The sequence below is a fragment of the Colobus angolensis genome, unplaced genomic scaffold, assembly GCF_000951035.1.
Source record: "Colobus angolensis palliatus isolate OR3802 unplaced genomic scaffold, Cang.pa_1.0 Scaffold181, whole genome shotgun sequence".
Classification (NCBI taxonomy): Eukaryota; Metazoa; Chordata; class Mammalia; order Primates; family Cercopithecidae; genus Colobus; species Colobus angolensis.
The window spans coordinates 4,923,029-4,938,864 of NW_012114944.1; the positions used below are offsets into that span (position 1 = coordinate 4,923,029).

Sequence of the window (15,836 nt, forward strand, 5' to 3'; positions counted from 1 at the left end):
TTTATATTGTCCCTTAACACTTGAATGACTAATGTGGCTAGAGTGGAGAGCCACAGAAATTATTTCTCTTAAAAAGCCAGCACCTGTTTGCAGGCTTTTGGAACTGTTTGATGAATTCAGGGAAGGTTGCCTTGGTATCCCCCAGTCAGGCTCTTGGTAGGCAACACCAAGCTTGAGACAGAGGTGGTGTTTCAGCCCTGTCCTAAGACCCTTAACTTGGCTGGTCTCAGAGGCTGTCGAGGTTCCTGAGTTGGTGGGGGAGGACCCCCAAGAGGCTATAGAAGATCTTCTGAGAGACGTTGATGAGCAGCGCAGGGGCATCCAGAAGGGGTCTCAGATGACCTCAGGGTGGATGTCCATCTGAACAGGTCCCTGATCCCACCATACACTGGGATCCTGGATTCCGTAGCATCAGCATTACTATGTTAGAGCCAGAACAGCTCCCCAGAGATTTGTTAGTTTGACACCTCCATTTTTTCAGATGAGAAGACAGATTCACAGCATGAAAATAACTAGCTCAAACATACAGGATAAGAGAGTGGCAGGTGCAGAAGGAGAGCTCACACATCCAGACTCCTGGGCATCACACAGCCCCTGGTCCTTCCTTATTCGAGTGTGAGTGAGTACAACCCTGCATCCCATTGCTATCCAACAGATATGCCACGTTTAGTGCTGGGAATGTACGATCCCCAACCCAAACAGTCCCACTAGGATACTTCCTGTGAAAATCATTACCCATCCTAAAAACCTCTCTCATTGGTATAGCATGTTACCATCTACACCATGTTTTCACGTATGGGATTCTTGCTAACTGGGTAGATTTTAGCTGCTCTTGACACACACACACACACAAACACACACACACACAAATGGGTAACGATGTGAGATGATGGGTATGATAGTTTGCTTCACGTTCTCTTTATGTGATCCTCACAACCATACTGAAAAGGCACACAGAATGGCTACTTTTATTCTTTTTGTACAGATGAAGAAACTGAGCTTCAAGGAGTAAGAATTTCCTGAAGAATCCATGTGTCTTTCAGTGAAATTCTGAATGTATTGTAATGAAGTACGGTTAGTGGGTTAAGTTAATGGATTAGTCAACACCATTGCTGGGCACCATTAAGAACACAGAAAACCCCCAGCTCTGACCCTGTACCCCTAGCTCTTACGCTGAGACATTGCTGTCTATTAGAGAAAGAAGAGGTCATCAAACCCCCTGACCTCTTCTGGAATGGTCTGGGACTATCTTTGCCTCCCAGAGCCCACAGAACCAATTCCTGGAGGTTTAAGTTAATGAAAGCCAGCTTTTTCTATAAACAGTTCACCTAAAATGCGATCTCTTTTTGAGGGTTTCCAGATCTGATTGGGATGTCCTTTTTTTTCCTGTCATTTAAAAACACACTGTAAGTATTTTAAAACCCATTAATCCAAGAGAAAACTTCTGGCTAAATTTTATGCTTTTATTCATTTATCAAATTTACAGCATTTTATGAAAGGGCTTTATCTATGTAGGTGTCTTTTCTATCAAAAGGTATAAAACTACCCTTTCCCCAAAATGATATGTATGTGGCAATAAATACCTGCATTAAAAATGGGAATTCCGGCCAAGTGTTATGCATGGATACACCTGATCCTGTCTTTGTAATTATGGATGATACATATTGATGCTGGGGATTATTTATCTCATGCTCCATAATTGGCTATTAATTTATGAATATGAGAGCTATATTCCAGGTAACCCAGAATGAAGTGCTGCAGATTTGACTTATTGTGACCTGGTAATGGGTGTTAGGGGTTATCCAAGTGACACACAGAGAACACAGAGGACACGGGAAGAAGCTGGAGTGTCGGAAGCGTTTTAACTTTGGCAAACACCAGGTGTGTGGAAGGGTTTTAGGGGCCTGAGTTTTAAGCCTGTTTAGAGATTAAAATACCTTAATAATGATGACTTTAGTAGTCATTTCATTGATTCATTCATTCCCCCATTTATTATTTTTATTTTCTTTTTGAGACAGGGCCTTGCTTTGTCACCAAGGCTGGAACGCAGGGGCTCAATCACAGCTTACTGCAGCTTCGACCTCCAGGGCTTAAGTGATCCTCCTGCCACAGTCTCCTGAGTAGCTAAGACTATGGGCATGCACCATCACGCCTGGCTGATTTTTGTATTTTTAGTAGAGATGGGGTTTCCCCATGTTGCCCAGGCTTATTCCCCCATTTCAAACATATTATGGAGCACCCACTGTGTGCCAGGCACTGGGCTTGGCTCTGGGACACAAATCATGAGCAAAAACAGATATGTTCCTTGACCTCCTAGAGCCTATTCTCTTGTGAGGAAGGCACACCTTAAGATGACCACACATTTGTGTCCTTCTCCCTTTTCTTTTTATTTATAGAACACTGATGTTGTTTGGGTTGACAAGATGCCCAACTGAACAACTACATTTCCCAGATTCCCTTGCAGCTGAGGGTAGCCATATGACATGTTCTGGTCAGAGAGATATAACTGGAAACCTGCTGGTTATTTTGGGGACGTTGCTTTCCTGATAGGGTGGCTGCCTCTTCCATCTTGTTGCTTACTTTTTTCCCCCTTTCCTTAGAGAATATGAGTGTGCAGCTAGAAGTGAGCGGTTATCTTGCAACTATGAGGTGGCAATCTAGAATTGTTATGTGAGAAAAAACTAAGCACCTACAGATGTGGTTAAACACATGGTAACTGTACCTTTTTTACAGACAACCCATGCAGTTCTTACTGTTACACTCACATGTATTGGGTGTGAGATTATGAGGCCAGAATTCTCTGAAGGGGTGGTAGGAGCCTGGAAAGGGTGATCCCAGCCTTGGCCAACTGCTAGGACTTGAGAAATGTGTCTGTAAGGGCTAAATAAGGTCTAGTCTCCAATGTTTCAAGGGCTACCCCAAGGTACACAGCATGTTGGAGTGATTTGTAAATACTCTATTTACCACCAGATTGCATTGTGAAGTGGACACTGACCACTTCACAAGGTTGTCACTTAGGAGGTAGAGATGGAAGAGTGTGAGTGGAAGTCTCTTATACAAAGGAAGGTGCTGCACAGAGGCCAATTACTTTTCTTTTCATACGAAATAGTCTGAAATTAAAGACAGACAGGAAACATAGTATGTATGTACATATCATATTATACATAATGACAGCCTAAGGAAAGGTGGATTTTTTCCTTTTAATTTAGAGATGGGGCCTCACTCTGTCGCCCCGGCTGGAGCACAGAGGCACAATCACAGCTCACTGCAGCCTTAAACTCCTGGGCTCAAGTGATCCTCCCTCCTCAGCCTCCCAAATAGCTGGGACTACAGGGTGCAAAACTGCCTCCTGAAGGATGATGCAGAAGGCCCTGGTTACAAAGGGCTGCGTAAAAAGGGCACATAGATAGCGTGCCCAGCATAGCAAAGTCCTGACAGTAGGAAAATGCTGGGAACCCGCATAGGAAAGAACCAAGCCAGGACCCAAAGACTTCCATATTTTAAAGAATGGATTGGAAACTAGGAAATGACCAATGGCAGGGTATAAGGGGTGTGTGTGTGTGTTTATGTTGAGGGTGATGTGCGGGGAGAGAAAAGCACCGGGTATAATTTTCTCCAACAGCCAGCTAAGCTGAAGGGATGTAGCGCCTATGCTTGAATTTTTCAAAGCAGTATTTGTAAGGCTTCGGGGTCCAGAGCTAGAAGTGACTCTGCAGCACAAGGCTGGAAGAAATCCAGGCTCAGGACCGGTCGCCTTCCCTTTCCTTCCCAGAGCCGCCCACCGACTGTCTGACATGCACAAACTGGAGTTCTTTCCACACGGCGTGGCAGGGCCACGGAGAAGCCGCTCCTGGGTAATTAAACAATTAGCTCCTTGCACTCTTCCTGCAGGAACAAATCCGGGCCCCCATGGCATCTGTCCCCTCCTGTTCCTCCAGCTGGCCTCCTTGCCACGCGCACACCCTCTCCGGAACCAGACCCGGCTGCCTGCGCCCCCCTCCCTTCCACTTCCGCCACCAGAAGGGGTGCGGGGAGGCCGGGCGGGAGAGGAGGGCCCAAGGCTCGCGGGGGCGGGGTGACTGCCGCCCCAGCACGCGTGCCCCTGAACTTGTCTTCAAAGTTCTCCTACAGGGTTGGCAGCCCCCTGTTGAAAGCTGCTCCGTAGCCGAGGCAGCATATGGACTGTTGACAGAGCAGCTGCTGGGGAAGAAGACGCTGAAAGGAAGCCTCGAGGGATAAACAGGAGAAACCCATGTCACCACGTGGCACCCCAGGCGCGCGTCAATGCACCAGCTCGTTCACTCTCATCTCCTTCCGGGGGCGAGGAAAGTGGTTTTGGACTGCTGTGCGCGATTGTCTGTTCTTAAAATAATGAACATCATTATCATCCTAATGAGAATGAGTATGACAATGATAGCTAACAGTTGTCGAGCACTTATAAGTGCCAGCCAGTTCTCTAAATGATTTCAGGTGCGTTATTCCATGTGCTCCTTCAAACCGCCCTCTGAAGAAAGAACTGTTATTGTTCCCATTTTGTAGATGAAAAAACCAAGGCTAGAGAGCTTGAGGATTTTATGCTAGTCACACGGCTAGTAAGTGACCCAGGTCTCGTGCCAAAGGCTTCACTCTTAATCATTGTTGTGATTTCCTATTACAAGCATTTTGAGTGTCAGACCACTGTAGTAGGACTGATAATTAAGATGCGTGGTGTCGTGTGATTTACAAAGCAATGGGGGCATTCATTCTCTCATCTGACCTCCAGAGAGTAGGGACAGGTGAGAGTCATCTCTGTACTCCCGGCCACTAGAACTGGGTCTGGCACAGAAGCATACAGTGAATTAGAGGAATAATACATGAATAAATCAATCAATCAACCCCGGGGAAGTGCTTTCACATTCATTTTGCAGGTGAGAAAACAGGCTCTTCAGAGAGTTTTGCCTGAAACCACATAATAATAAACTTGGTTGAGAGGAGATTTGAACTCTGATCGTCAGACCACAGGTCCTGTCTTCCCTCTTTCCTACCTGGAATGTATCAGGTTAAGTGGGGGAGAAGTCTGGGTTGGGGTGGGGCAGGGAAAGAACATAAAGCCATGAGTGTGGTTTATTTCAGAGTTGCTTGCTGATAACTTAATAAATCCCCAGGGTAGAGAGCTTGAAGAGTATTGTTTCAAATGACATCTAGATTGAGCAAAAAGATGTTTTTTTTTTTTTTTTTCCTGTCCCGAGCCCTGTCTGCAACCTGATCCCCAGTGGCCCCAGGAAGCTGTGGGTCTGTCAAATGCCGTTTCCCCAGGTGGATCAGTGATCCTAGTTGGGGATCTGGACCTTCCAGACGTGAAGGCAGAAACGAAGAGCCCATTCATCACATTGAAAGGTGATACCTGACAGAGATTCAATCCCATCTTGATGCTGGAAACTTGGAGAGAAATGGAGTGGTTTAATTTTCTCAGGTACCAGAGAAAAAACTTCCCGAATATCAAAGGTAGGACCAGAAACTGCATGAATGACTCTACTAGAAAGCTCCACTTCAGGGCGTGGCAAATCAGGGCCTGGCTATTGGCATTCTCTTATTTCTAGAACATGATTCTGGAAGATTCTTCAAATGCATGTTGCACACAAATATGTCAAGCATGAATTTACTATGCTATTTGGCACAGGGAAAATACTATATCCAAACTCTGTCTCCTTTTAAGTTGAGAATGGGCTGGAAACCTGGAGGAGGTCAGGTTCCTAAGGATGGGCTTTGCTAAGCAGAGGAATATGGGGAGGATGCAAACTGGATTAGCCAAGAGAAAGCTAAATTGTTAACATTTTGTGGTGTTGAACTTAAGAATTTCTGGCTGGGCGCGGTGGCTCAAGCCTGTAATCCCAGCACTTTGGGAGGCCGAGACGGGCGGATCACGAGGTCAAGAGATCGAGACCATCCTGGCTAACATGATGAAACCCCGTCTCTACTAAAAAATACAAAAAAAAATAGCCGGGCGAGGTGGCGGACGCCTGTAGTCCCAGCTACTCGGGAGGCTGAGGCAGGAGAATGGCGTAAACCCAGGAGGCAGAGCTTGCAGTGAGCTGAGATCCGGCCACTGCACTCCAGCCTGGGCAACAGAGTGAGACTCTGTCTCAAAAAAAAAAAAAGAATTTCTGAGTCGTTTAGAGTTCATGGACATAAGGACAAGAACAGAAGCCTGCCACTCTGAATCGCAAAGCTTTGTAAAGGTCCACTGAGACCAGAGGCGCTTCTACTCCAACTCTTGTCTAATCGGTGAGGTACAAGGGTATCCTTAATGGAGTTCCCGTATGTAAAGAAAGGAAACAGATTCCTGGGCCCTTCTGACTACTCATGATTTCTCCCCAACCTCATCTGAAATGCTTTTGCCTCTGGGTGTTTGCTTATGCTGTTCCTGGTGCCTGGAATACATATTCCTCTTTTCCGCTCACCAAACTTTTGTTTATGCTTAGAAGCATAAATGGAGCCACACCCCTTGTGTGTGAAGCCTTCCTTGGACACTCCCTGCTGAGCTGGTTACATTCTGCTTGGGATTCCCACTTTGCACATTCTTCTACTTGTCACATGCTATTGTCTTCGTTTTGTTAGTTTGTTTTAGGAGTCTGTTTCCCTCAGGCGGAAAGGAGGACAGGCTTCCTATTCCCTTCCAGAGGTCCAAGGGCCAGGTAGATTCTGGTGCTTGTTAGCAGCTCCTTTTTGAAAGAACAAGAAGGTATGATGTTTAACCTGTTGACAATGCCAGGGTGGTTTTACTTTTTATTATTCATTTTGAGCAAATTTCCAAGGGGGCTTTGAGGGACTGATGGGGAACAACTTAGAGGACTCCTGAGATGCAGACTCCTGGAACTTTCCCTGTCCCTGAGTTGTGGTTTAATCGAAAATGTGCACTTAGAAAGATATCTTCCCAAGTCAAACCTGTGTCCCAGGGAAAGGAAGGGCCAGGTGGAGACGGCAGATCTCATCCCCAAAGACCTCAAAGGGCCCTTTGGCTCCATGATTGCTCCCTCTTCAGTCCTTCCAAGCCCTGTTGATGTTATAATCCCTGTTATTCAAATTGCACCAGAGGAATCCATGCCAGCCCATTCTGACTTCTTAGTCATTTCACTCATCAGCCCAGGATCCAGGGTTAATCATTCAGCTTCAGGTTTCTTCACTTGTGGATAACAAAGTTGCTAACTTCATAGGATGGTTAGAAGAATTAAATGAGAGGTTATTTATTTATCCATGTATTTATTTACACAATTTAAATGGCAGTATAACTAACATAGACTCAAGGGCATGAATCTTAACTATAAGCTCAATGATTTTTTTTTACATACATGTGCAGCTGCTAACCACCACCCAGATCAAGATAGACAGTTAAATGAGATTTTAAAAGCTGACAGAAGCTTATAAACTGTAAAGTGCTGAAGAAATGTTGGTTTTGAGTATTACCAGGAGGTGGAGCCTCTTTCCCATTAAATTCCTCTCCTATAACTTCTAGGTTTCTAGAAATCATTAGCACCAGTTGCAACACCCTAGCAAATAATTACTGGTGCCAGGACCTTGATACCCCAGCCATGCAGAGTGGAGACATAGACCCATCCATTGCTGTTAATCTCCACATTATCAGCACGACTTCTCTGAGTCTTGTTAACCCCTGCACCCTCCCCTTCAGGCAGCAGTATGTCCTCACAAAACAGGGCCATTGACAACACAGTTGTGCAATTTCAATTCAGTACAATTTGATTCAAAAAGATGTGCCCTTTATGCTGGCCCTGGACAGAGAAGGGGAGAAGAAATTTTCTCAGCTGGGCCCTCCAAGGGGGCTTGAAGACTGTGAGGCTGTGGCCAGTTTAGTACATACCTGTGAAGTGAAGGCCACAGAGGTTGGAGCTGTGACTGTCACCCTTCTCTCCCATGGGACTCTACCAGAGGGTTTCCAGACCCTCTCTCCAGTGCTGTCTACTCCTCTGGGCTTTAGCCAGCTTCTCCACTTTACCTGCTAGATTTCTCCCCTGGCTACTCTGTGGCCCTCAGAACTTAGTGATTTGCTAAGAAACCCATCTTTTCTCTTCCACCTGGCTTCTTCCTCCCTGCTTCCCTCTTTCTCCAATCTGGCATCACTAACTCAAAATCATCCACTCTAAGCCACATCCGAGGGTCAATTTTACACAGGCCGTGGTTCTTCCTTCTGAACTTTCTCTCTCATTATCTCCACTGTTGCCTTCAAAAGCCCACATTCTGCCAGAGCCTCCTAACTGACTTTCTGCCAAAGCTGGAGTCCATTCCCTCCCTTACTTCCCTAACAAATGTTACCCACCCTTCCAGACCAAGGAAAATGCCTCTGCCTCCCAGAAGTACTCCTCAATTCCTTCAGTCACATGTTATTTACCTTTTCTGGTTGTTGACTACAGTCAGCCTTTGTCACACTTTCTAAGTTTCTCGCTCTATCTCCCTGTCTCTGGTGTTAGTGCAGTATTTGGCCCTGGGCATTGGTGAATGAATGGATGAATACTGCATTTATGGCTAGATAACATAAGTAAAGGCAAAGCCATTGAGCTATTAATCATACTTTCAGGGACCCAAGCCTCTTTTAAAAGGCCAGAATATGCTAATTCAAGTGGAGGCTTTGAGAATCTGCCTTTATTCTCTCCATCCCTGACCCCTGAGCCTAACAGAAAAGGGCAGACACCTGACACCTCACACTGCTCAGTGCATGGAAATGTTGAATCTAGAGAAACTTTGTCATAATTACCTACGTACTTGAAAGTACAAACTACGTAATTTGCCTTTAAGTGATCTTAAATTATTATAAATAATGAAGTATGCTCAGAATACTCAAGTACTGGTACATCAAATTGAAAACAATTAAAATTAAGATGGATTTATTAGTATTGTGACTATTATTGATTAAAATGGTAATGATAAATAAGGAGAAATGTTAAGTACAACAGGGAATTGGTAATATTTCTTCAAAGTAATCATTTTGCTGTGACTACCCAATTATTAGTACATTTAATGTGTTATTCAGTGCAATTAATTACCCACTTTGCTTCTGGGAAGGCACTAGGAAAAAATTGCTTTCTGCCTGGAGTGGAAAAGCCACTGCTTCTGGAGTGATGTGTGATGAAGACCACGCTCTTTGTGGATGTGGCTCCTAGCAGTTCTGATAGAAGCTGAACATGGCCTTGGGGAAGAAGGGACACAACAGATATAGCAGGTTCTCAGTCTCACAGTCACTTGCTTTTGTAACCATGGGAGGTGCTGGTAAGTGGGCTGGAGGATGGAGTCAGGAAACCTGGCTTGAGTCTTGGCTGGGTCAACTAGTTGTGTGACCTGAGTTTAGCTGCTGCACCTCCCAATGGTTCATTTTCCTCCTCTGTAGAATGGGAATAATACAACCTGCCTGTGGAGATCTCTATGTAAAGGGGACCTGTCAGCGGTGCAGATGTGCTGGGCTGTAGCGATTACATGTCAAGAGCCTCAGGTCTTCCCCCAGGCTCACTCTGACTTGGAGATTTGCTTCTGGGTCCTGTAAACCACTGCTGGGAGTCACCTCTGGCAGTGTGCCATAGGTCTGCGACATCTAAATACAAGGTGAATGTAGAAGGTTGCATACCTGCCCTCTACCCCAACTGTCAGAGACATTTGAACGAGAGCAACTCCATCTTGAACAGGGACTGGGTATAAAATAAGGCTGAGACCTCCTGGGCTGCATTCCCAGGAGGTCAGGCATTCTTAGTCACAAGATGAGATAGAAGGTCAGCAGAAGATACAGGTCACAAGACCTTGCTGATAAAATAGGTTGAGGTAAAGAAGCTGGCCAAAACCCACCAAAACCAAGATGGCAATGAAAGTGACCTCTGGTCATCCTCACTCCTCATTATACACTAATTACAATGTATTAGCATGCTAAAAGACACTCCCACCAGTGACATGACAGTTTACAAATGCCATGGCAATGTCAGGAAGTTAACCTATATGGTCTAAAAGGGGGAGAACCCTCAGATCCGGGAATCGCCCACACCTTTCCTGGAAAACTCATGAATAATCCACCCCTTATTTAGCGTATAATCAAGAAATAACGATAAGTATAATCAGTCGAACAGCTCACACCGCTGCTCTGCCTATGGAGTAGCCATTCTTTTATTCCTTTACTTTTTTTAAACTTGCTTTCACTTTACTTTTTAAACTTGCCCCAAATTTTTTCTTGTGCGAGGTCCAAGAACCCTCTGTTGGTGTCTGGATCAGGACCCCTCTCCAGTAACACCACTCCATCCTACATCCCTGATCCAGGTGATAGTCTCCACTAGCCTTCTCTTCTCTCTTTGCTGGGAAGAATGTTAAATGGGACAAATGATGAGATAATAATTGCGGGACACTTTTACAAAGCTCTTGTCTATTTGTTTTCTTATTGTCTGTATAACCATTCTACTAGGTCAAGGAGGTTTTATTAACCTCATTTTATAAACAAGGACACTAGGGTTTAGACAATAGGGTCTAGAGAGGAAAAGCGAGTCTCCCAAGGTCACAGATCTAAGAAGTGGTCGCTTGTGTACTTGAACTTGAACCCTCTGACCCCAGGAACCAGGCTCCCTGCCCCTTTAGCTTTCTTATATTATTGCCACATTTCCTTATCCTCAGAGTCCTCCAGCTCCCAACTCTCCCCTATGCCAAGGTTCACTGTATTGTTTCATAAGGCTAATTGCTAGTTTTTACATAAAGGCTTTATTTTCTGAGCTCTAAATTGCCCAAATTAGATTTTATTAAGCTCACATGTATGATTTTCCTTGTTTTTATTAAAATTAAGTTCACTCACTTGCCATTTGCAAGGGAGTTTGAAATTAGATTGCTTGGTATCCACGGAAACACAGAGAATCTTCTATGTGATCAGACTTTTACCCACAGAATAGAAAAAAAAAAAAAAGGCAGCTGGTAATTAGGTGCGTAATTCATAGGCAAGCTCTGGAGCTCGGAGGCCAGGATCCTCTGCTTTGTGACTGAGCCATTACGATAGCTCTTCAGGCGCTTCCCCGTGCTGGGGAGGAGCAGGAAGGATGGGGGTGTGGGAGGAGCTGGTGTCAGTCCTAGCTCCGTCCCTCCTTCATTCTGTAGTTTTGGGAAAGGCATGTCTCTTATTCTGGGCCTCCGTTTTCCCATCTGTAAAATGTGGAATTAAGGAAGTTAGGCATGGCAAAAAGATTTTATCCCACATTTTACTTCTGATTCCTGGTAGTGAATGGCTGTAACACTGTGATGGGAAGGCTTTTCAGGTCATACCTGAACTCAGCAGAAAATTGCATCTTGATTGACTCACTCATTCAGCAACTACTAATTGAGCAACTGCTGAGTACCAGGGACTCTTCCAGGCACTGGGGAATAGGTGAACAACTTAGAAGAGGCTCAGTTCTCAGGATACAACAACCATAAAAACAGACAGCTAAATAAATTAAATTTAAAAATGATCATAACAGAAGGCAAATCAGGAAAGGTGATGCTACCTTAGATTTGTGGGGATCAGCAGGAGGTGATATTTGAGCTAAGACTTGAGAGGACAAGAACAACTCAGTCATGAGGAAATCTGGCTGCAGCCAATGTGTGCATCACAAGGTGGGATGGAACTTGGCATGCACAAGGAACAGAGACAAAGCCAGCGTGGCAATTGAGGGTGAGATGATCTCAGATGGACTCAGCGTGGGAGACAGCGGCTAGATGGTGATTGATTTGTTATGTCTGCCATTGGCAAGGAAGCGGAAAACCTCACTGGTGTGTGCTCCCTGTTTGTAATCCCTGGACTAAATGATCTCAGTAGTGACATTCCAGGATCGGCAAGGGCCCCTTTCTAGTATAGGGGTGTGGCTTCCAGAAGAAAGCTGTGGTTGTGTTACTTCCAATAGGGAGGGAAGAGTAGGGAGGGAAGAGTCCTTTGGGAAAGGGGTTGTCATTTGAACTGGGCTTTGAAGGATGCTCATTTCCATACAAAAGGGCGACATGTCCTTCTCCCTGGTACCTATTTTACCCTGAAGAATCTGGGATGCTTCTTCAGCAATTTAGGCAAGGGGTAGCCTGGCATGGGTAAGGAAGACTATGTTGGCCATTAGCCAAGTAACATAGACGGGACACTTCAGTTTTTCTGAGCCATAGTTCCTTCATCTTTAAAATGAGGCAGCAATAAAATTTACCCCTCAGAGTTTTGTGAGAATTAAGTAATAAATTGGCACAAAAACCTTAATGAAATATGATACCAGCATTTTAATATTTATAATTTATATATGAAACAGCTTTAATACAAGATTGACACTATTAAATACTATTAGTAAGATTTAAAACTTTTTGTTATTATTAGGATGACTCTTGCTCATCCCTCAGAAGAACTTCATGATTTTTCTTGAGTGTAAATTGTCACAGCTTTTATGGAAAACAATGAACAGTGTGCATCAATGGCCTAAAAAATATTTGTTTCTTTATGCCCAGGAATTCTACTTCTTAGAATTTAACAAAAATAAATAAGTGGACTTCTGCTTCTGGCTATGGTTGAGCAGGCTGTAGCAGCCTAATGCTCCTGCTAAGAGCTAGAAACACTGAACAAAATACAAAAGAAAAGTTGTGTGTATTCACACAATGGAATAATATACAGCAATGAAAATGAATTATTGCTACAAGAAAAACATCACGGATGAATCTTACAAACAATGTTGAGCAAAGGAACCAGATGCAAAATCTAGGCCAGGCACGGTGGCTCACACCTGTAAACGCAGCACTTTGGAAGGCCAAGGTGGGAGGACTGCTTGAGCCCTGGAGTTCAAGACCAGCCTGGGTAACATAGTGAGACCCTATCTCATAAAAAAAGCCCCATCTCCACTCCTTCTGGAATCTTCACCTGGCTCAGCCCACCTGCCTTGACTCCTGCCTCCACCACGTCCCTCAGAGTGATCCAGAGGTCCTACAAGGTGTCCACCTCTGGCCCCCCGGCCTTCAGCAGCCACTCTTACATGAGTGGGCCCGGTGTCCACCTCAGCTCCTTGAGTTTCTTCTGAGTGGGCAGCAGCAACCTTCGGGGTGGCCTGGGTGGAGGCTATGATGGGGCCAGTGGCATGGGAGGCATCACTGCTGTCATAGTCAACCAGAGCCTGCTGAGCCTTCTTAACATGCAGACCGTGTGCACTGAGGAGAAGGAGCAGATCAAGACCCTCAACAACAAGTTTGCCTCCTTCATCTACAAGGTAAGGTTCTTGGAGCAGCAGAACAAGATGCTGGAGGCCAAGTGGAGTCTCCTGCAGCAGCAGAAGACGACTCACAGCAACACGGACAACAAATTCAAGAGTACATCAACAACCTTAAGCAGCAGCTAGAGACTCTGGGCCAGGAGGAGTTGAAGCTGGAGGCGGAGCTTGGCAACATGCAGGGGCTGGTGGAGGACTTCAAGAACAAGTAGGAGGATGGGATCAGTAAGCGTACAGAGATGGAGAATGAATTTGTCCTCATCAAGAAGAAGGTTGATGAAGCTTACATGAACAAGGTACAGGTGAGTCTCTCCTGGAAGGGCTGACTGACAAGATCAACTTCCTCAGGCAGCTGTATGAAGAGGAGATCTGGGAGCTGCAGTCCCAGATCTCCAACGTGTGTGTGGTGCTGTCCATGGACAACAGCCACTCTCTGGAAGTGGACAGCATCATCGCTGAGGTCAAGGCGCAGTAGGAGGAGATTGCCAACTGCAGCTGGGCTGAGACTGAGAGCATGTACCAGATCAAGTATGAGGAGCTGTAGACCCTGGCTGGGAAGCACGGGGATGACCTGCGGCGCAGGAAGACTGAGATCTCCGAGATGAACAGGAACATCAGCCGGCTCCAGGCTGAGATTGGGGGCCTCAAAAAGGCCAGAGGGCTTTCCTGGAGGCCGCCATCGCAGATGCCGAGCAGCGCCCTTAAGGATGCCAACGCCAAGTTGTCCGAGCTGGAGGCCGCCCTGCAGCGGGCTAAGCAGGATGTGGCGCTGCAGGTGCATGAGTACCAGGAGCTAATGAATGTCAGGCTGGCCCTGGACATAGAGATCGCCACCTACAAGAAGCTGCTGGAGGGCGAGGAGAGCCGGCTGGAGTCTTGGATGCAGAACGTGAGTGTCCATATGAAGACTGCCAGTGGCTATGCTGGTGGGCTGAGCACGGCCTGTGGCGGCCTCACAAGCTCCGGCCTCAGCTACGGCCTGGGCTCCAGCTTTGGCTCTGACGCGGGTTCCAGCTGCTTCAGCCGCACCAGCTCTACCCGGGCCGTGGTTGTGAAGAAGATGGAGACCAGTGATGGGAAGCTGGAGTCCCAGTCCTCTGACATCCTGCCCAAGTGAACAGCTGCGGCAGCCTCTCCCAGCCTGCCTCTCCTGGCTGCCCCAGAGCCCGGGAGGGAGGCCGCTGTCCAGGGAGCACAGGGTACAGGAGACCCACCTGAGGCTCAGCCCTCGCCCTCAGCCCACCCGCGGGAGAGTTCACTGCCTCGGGCACCCCCGTTGCCCATGCCTCCAGCTACAAAACAATTCAATTGCTTTTTTTTTTTTTTGTCCAAAATAAAACCTCAGCTAGCTCCGGAAAAAAAAATCTGCACAATTTTATACTTGAATTTGTATAAGATTCAAATATGAATTTATATGTAGATGACATATAAGATACATTAAAATGTATCAAAAACATAAATATATGATATGAAATATATTAGTAAATATATAAATATAATTTATGTTTGTATTTATACTTTGTAATATAAATAAGCAACCATATAATACATGTTTGCATTTGTAGAAAATTTAATCTATTGATGCTTAATGTTAGTGTAGCATTACTCTGAGGGGAAGTGTAGTGATTGGACGGAGACACAAAAGGGCCTGGGGTTCTGGTAATATTCTGTTTCTTGATCTGGGTGGTAATTCTGTGAGGTATTCACTTTGTGAAAAGTCATTAAACTGTGCTCTTTTGATTTTTGCGCTTTCCTGTATGTATGGTTCCCTTTGATTTTAAGAAAGTTTGCCTAAATGAAAAAGGAAGTCATTGGGTATGTGGATAAAGATGTTTCTTACAGCATCATGTATGTGGTGAAAAAGAGAAATTGTGTAACAATTACAATAATGGGAAATATTTAAATAAAATATGATAATGATACCATCTTTAAAATGATGTTTTCAAGGGACTTTTAACTGTGTGGGAGAATTTTAAAATTACAGGGTTAATTGAATAAAATATTATGAACATTGTGTATGGAATCTGGGCTTGGTGGACTGGGTATGTTGGCTCATGCCTATAATCCCAGCACTTTGGGAGGTCAAGGCCAGTGGATCGCTTGAGCCCAGGAGTTCAAGACACGCCTGGGCAACATGATGAGACCTGTCTACAAAAAATACAAAATTAGCCTGGGGCATGCGCCTATAGTCCCAGCTACTTGGGAGGTTGAGGCAGGAAGATTACTTGAGCCCAGGGATCGAGGCTGCAGTGAGGCATGATGGCGCCACTGTACTCCAGCCTGGGCATCAGAGACCCTGTCTCAAAAACCAACCAACCAACCAACCAACCAACCAAAACAAAAGAATTTGAGCTTGGGGTAACTGGGCTACTTCCTTAGCCCTAGAGACTGGGGGAAATGAGAGAGGCTGGAGTGTGGCATCAACCTCTTCTGTTGATTCCAGATCTTGAGATAATAACCAAATTCTTTCAACCAAATGCCCATCAGAAAATCTTTGAATCCACCATTGACCTGTAAGCCCCTGTTTCGAGTTGTCCCGCCTTTCCAGGTTGAACTAGTGTGTAGTATACCTCACATGAACTGACTGATGTCTTATGTCTCCCTAAAATGTATAAAACAAAA

General features: G+C 45.4%; 1 pseudogene; it reads left to right on the top strand.

Moving 5' to 3' along the window:
- Positions 1-3,650: 3,650 nt before the first annotated feature.
- On the top strand, positions 3,651-14,331 carry LOC105509983 (annotated as a pseudogene).
- Positions 14,332-15,836: the final 1,505 nt, after the last annotated feature.